Source organism: Pseudonaja textilis, chromosome 6, assembly GCF_049901715.1.
Source record: "Pseudonaja textilis isolate UNSWEBS1 chromosome 6, rPseTex1.2, whole genome shotgun sequence".
Lineage (NCBI taxonomy): Eukaryota > Metazoa > Chordata > Lepidosauria > Squamata > Elapidae > Pseudonaja > Pseudonaja textilis.
This window is the reverse complement of record NC_141995.1, coordinates 7,149,605-7,155,252: the sequence shown is the minus strand read 5'-3', so window position 1 is coordinate 7,155,252 and position 5,648 is coordinate 7,149,605.

Below are 5,648 nucleotides of genomic sequence, written 5' to 3'. Positions count from 1 at the left end.
TAGTTTATTCTGATGAAGAGGAATGCCATCCTTCAGGTCACTGTGGCTTCGATTCAAACGCATGTGTTGCGTAGTTGTGACAGACAGACAGATAGATGGTTGGATGAATGGATAGATGGATGGATAGATAGGTAGATGGATGGATGGGTGGATGGATGGATGGAAGGAAGGATTGATGGTTGGATGAATGGATGAATAGATAGATGGTTGGTTGGATGAATGGATAGATGGATGAATGGAAGGATGGATAAATAGATAGAAAGATAGATGGTTGGATGAATTGATAGGTGGATGGATACATAGATAGATCGATAGATAGATAGATAGATAGATAGATAGATAGATAGATAGATAGATAGATAGATAGATAGATAGATAGATAGATGGTTGGTTAGATGAATTGATGGATGGATGGAAGGATGGATGGATGGATAGATAGACAGACAGGCAGGCAGGCAGGCAGGCAGGCAGACACATAGATAGATAGAAAAATAGATGATAGATAAACAGTGTTGAAATACAAACCAACTTTCCACCCAGTGGAACAATCTCTTGGTGAGGACTTTTTACTCCCAGCACAAATTCTGTTGAAAGTTAGACAACCTTCCTGACAGTAACAGCAGTTCAAAATTGGAACAGATGGTTTAGGAAGATAGTGAACATCCCTTTTTAGATGTGTTCAAGCAACAGCTGGACAGCAGTCTGTCCAAGTTGCTTTAATCGGAGTTGCTCCACGGCATCTGAGGGCAGGGCAGGAAGCCGTGGGTGTTTGGAGCATCTTCAGGGCTGCCACAACTACGCTCCCCTCCTCTCCACTCCTGCATTCCCCTCCCCCTCCTTCTCCTCCCCTCCCCTCTCCTGCCTTTCCCTCCCCTCTTCTCTTCTCCTCTCCTCCCCTCTCCTGCCTTTCCCTCCCCTCTCCTGTCTTCCCCCCTCTTCTGTCTTCCCTCTCCTGCTCCCCTCCCCTCTTCTCCTCTCCTTCCCTCTCCTGCCTTTCCCTCCCCTCCCCCTCCCCGCCTCTCTTCTCCTCTCCTTTCCTGTCTTCCCCTCCCCTCTCCTGACTTTCAATCCCTCCCCCTCCCCTCCTCCCCTCCTCTTCTCTCCTCCCCTCTCCTGCCTTTCCCTCCCCTCCCCTCCCTCTCCTGCCTTTCCCTCCCCTCCCCTCCCCCTCTCTTCTCTTCTCCTGTCCTCCCCTCTACTGCCATTCCCTCCTCTCTCCTCTTCTGTCTTCCCCTCCCCTCCCTCTCTTCTCCTCCCCTCGACTGCCCTTCCCTCCCCTCCTGCCTTCTGCCTCCTGATTTCTCCTGTCTATCTCCCATTGTTCATCCTCAATATTTGGCCTGGCCTTCTGCCTCAGGTTGGCTTAAGAAAGCCGGTGCAGTGCAGAGTGCAGATTGATGACAGCCAGAATGTTGTGCAATCACCCTGTTGATAAGGATCTACGCAAGTGGCCCATCCTATCTTTAACAAGCAGGGAAGTCTGTCATTGCACAACAGCTGCTTTCCAATGCGGAAGAAAACCAGGTCAATGGCCAATTTGCTTGGCTGTTCAGCCCATGAATGAGTGTTGCCCAATTATTTTAGAATTGTGTAAAATCGCAATGCCTATACAAGGTTTAAAAAAAATCCTCAAAACACGTTAAAAGACACCTGTTATTATTGCATGGCCTTTTCTGGGTGATGGCACACCTTCCTAAATGTGGAAGTTGTTCTCCTGATTTACAAATGATATGCAGGAAGTCCTCAACTTAGGATTCACAATAGGAATCGGAGGTTCCACTGCTAACCCAAGGATGGTTAATTGAGTCTCACCCAATTTTATCACCTTATTTACCATGCTTATCAAGTGATCTGTGGGGTCATTAAGTGAATCCATCTTGCCCCACTGACTTTGCTTGTTGGAAGCCTATTGAGAAGATCACTAATGGTGATCTCAAAAGGTTTATGGAGTTGGAACACAGAATTAGTTAGATGGGACCTTGGAGGTTTGCTAGTCCAGGGGTCACCCACCTTTTGGACCTCAGGAACCACCAAACTCATAATTTTAAATCCTGCAGACCAGAAACCCTGGAAAAATCCCCAAAAAATGTCTGCAGGAAAATCCCCTACCCCGTTTTGCTACTGATCGATCATTCTTTAATTGGGATCGCAGGATACCATCTCCAGCTCCATTCTCGGGGGGAGGGGGGGAGAGACTTTTGGCTTCATGCAAGGAAAGCAGCAGAAGCAGCAGAAGTCTTTCTTTCTTCTCTCCCCCAGAAATGAGTCTTTGTGAAACTTGTCGCACTGGCGCAGCCTCTTGGAGCAGGAGGCCTTGCAGGGTCCCAAAGACTCATTTCTGGCAGGGTTTCGGGGGGGCAGGGGAGAAAGAAAGACTTTTGCTGCTTTCCTTGCATGCAGCCAAAAGCAGAAGAAGAAAGAAGCGGAAAGAAGCAGCCCGGTGGCCAGGCGAGGCGCGTGGGGCGCGTGGGGCAAGTTCCCCCCTTTCCCCTCTCCCCTCACTACCTTATATTCGCAATTCAAGCCTTGTGCTCCCACGCAGCCTGGATTAACTGCTTTGGGGGTGACATTTCTCTGTGGACCACCAACATTTTCTCAAGGACCCCCAGTAGTCCCCGGCCCACTGGTTGGCGACCACTGTTCCAGTCAGCTGTTCTCCTCATACAGGAGACCCTATGCCATTTCAGACAAATGGCTGTCCAGTCTCTTCTTAAAAGTTTCCAGGGATGGAGCACCCATAACTTCTGAAGACAAGTTGTTCCACTGATTAACTGTTCTCACTATCAGGAAATTTCCTCCTTAACTCCTAAGTCGCTTCTCTCATTGATATTCCCATCCCTCGTTTCTTGTCCTGCCTTCAGGTGATTTGGAGGTTGACCCCCCCCATCCCCAAAGGGCTTCTTCAAGAGGCAACTGGACTTTCTGGGGTTTTTTTTTCTTCTTTGAAGATGTTTCTCTTCTCATCCAAGAAGCTTCTTCAACTTTGACAGGGTGGTGGGGAACGGAAGGATTTATATTCTTTGGGACAACCCCTGGATGACTGAGAATCTCTACAGACTTTTAGCTGTACAATTTGGGGTGTGAACACCCTTTTGAATAGTGGGGCAGTAGGAAGGGTTTTCCAGAGGGAAAAATTGCAGACTACAGGAACCAGGACCTCTACTCAGGTGACCCTGAGGATGCAGATAAACCTCCACGTGGCCTCCACAACCCTCTGAAAGGATGCAAATGGACAGCTGTCTGCAAGGAATATAAATCCTTCAAGCAGGTGGAGAGGGAAGACAACATGGTCCATGTTTGCTTTCAGGATTTGGATGGTAGCCCTTATTGTCTATAGAGTAAACAGAAGTTGTATTATCAGGTCTTAAGTAGGTCAAGGGGAAGGACTAAAGATATTAACGACGTCAAATAATGCCAGACACTAATCCACACAGAGGATTATCTCTACTCCGAAACAGCTCTAGATCACTTTGGGACTCTGCAACTTGTTAACTTCCTATTACACAACAGAACCGTCCTAAAGTGGCCTTAGAAAAATAGGGTTGCCTCCATCAACGTTTCTTAAGCTTGAGGACTTTAAGGCATGTGGACTTCAACTCCCAGAATCCCATCAGCGTTTCTCGAGCTTGAGGAAGTTAAGCCGTGTGGACTTCAACTCCCAGAATCCCATCAGTGTTTCTCGAGCTTGAGGAAGTTAAACCATGTGGACTTCAACTCCCAGAATCCCATCAGCGTTTCTCAAGCTTGAGGAAGTGAAGCCATGTGGACTTCAACTCCCAGAATCCCATCAGCGTTTCTCGAGCTTGAGGAAGTGAAGCCATGTGGACTTCAATTCCCAGAATCCCATCAGCGTTTCTCAAGCTTGAGGAAGTTAAGCCACGTGGACTTCAACTCCCAGAATCCCATCAGTGTTTCCTGAGCTTGTGGAATTTGAGATGTGTGGGCTCCAATTTCATCTTTTATGGAATCCTGGAAGTCCATACGTCTTAAAATTTGGGTCATTTAATTTTTGCCTCCCTTTCCATTTTTGTCCCTTTCCTAGGTCATAGAAAAGAAGCAGAAAGGAATTAAGATAAAGGAAGCCAATTTACAATGGGACCTGCCCATTGTGTTTTTACTGGGTGGAGAAGAGTTGGAAAATGAACGACTTCCTGGTTGACATGACCATCAGTCAACCATGCTCTGCTGGCAGCACTGGGCATGAGCCTGGAGAACGGCTGACTTGCTTGATTAAACACACAGCCACAAAAGCATAGAGACAAACCACAGAGAGTTTCTTCCAAAGAGTTTACTTTTTCATTTTGATAGCGATTGAGATAAGTAAGGCACAGGCCTGTGAGAAAATGAAGTTTTGGTCACCACACTAGAAAAACGATGTTGAAACTCTAGAAAAAGTACAGGGAAGAGCAACCAGGATGATTAGGGGACTGGAGACTAAAACCTATGAAGAATGGTTACAGAAACTGGGCCTGGCTAATCTAGTGAAGAGAAGGACCAGGGGAGACATGATAGCAGTCTTCCAATATTTGAGGGGCTGCCACAGAGAGGAGGAAGGGGTCAAGCTATTTTCCAAAGCACCTGAAGGCCAGGCAAGGAACAATGGATGGAAACTGAACAAGGAGAGATTCAACCTGGGAATAAGGAAAAATTTCATGACAGTGAGAACCATCAACCCATGGAACAAAAGTTGCCTTCAGAAGTTGTGGAAGAGCCATCACTTGAGACCTTCAAGAAGAGATTGGACTGCCACCTGTCAAAAATGATATAGGATCTGCTTGGGTGGGAGGTTGGACCAAGGGTGGGATTCAAATTTTTTAGCAACCAGTTCTGTGGGCGTGGTCATGTGACTGGGCGGCCATAGCTTCTTTTTTCCCTCAGCACCTGCCCCCCTCCATTTTGGGGGTCTTCTGGGCCTCAGGAAAGCCTCCTGGAGGGGCATTTTTGCTCCCAGAAGGCTTCCCTGGAACTGAGAAAGACAAAAAATGGGGGCAGGTGGGTGGGTGGGAGTACTGCACCCCCTTCCATTTTTTTTTTTGCCTTCCTGGGCCTCAGGGAAGCTTCCTGGGCGAAGCAGTAAGACAGCGAGGGGAATCCCGGCACAGCTGATCGAAGGAACAGCTGATTGTCGGGAGGGGGGAAAAAAGAAGGAATTCCTTAAGGAGTGACGGGACAGGGAAGAGCACAGCCAGTGATGTTGGGCACGCACATAATGCTGCGCATGCGCGATCAGGACTGACTGGGTGGGGAGGGGAGTGGTGGGGTGGAGAGGAGCGGGGCCAGCCAGGGGCACTATTTGCTAGTTCTCCAAATTGCACAGAATCATAACAACCGGTTCTATAGAACCGGTAGAAATCGACCCCCTGAGTTGGACTAGATGATCTACAAGGTCCCTTCCCACTCTGTTAATCTGAAGTCACGAGAGGCAATTGTTAGGTTGAAACACCTGTAGAAAACCAATCCCCCCCCACCCTTCTGTCTTGTAAGACCTCAACTTACAACCACAGCCGAGTCCGAAATTTCCATGGCTAAACAAGACATTTGTTAAGTGAGATATGCCCCCGTTTTTTTAACCGCTCTTGCCACCGCAGTTAAATGAATCGCCACAGTGGTGAAATTAGTGAGTTGGCTGTTAAATAAATCTGGCTTCC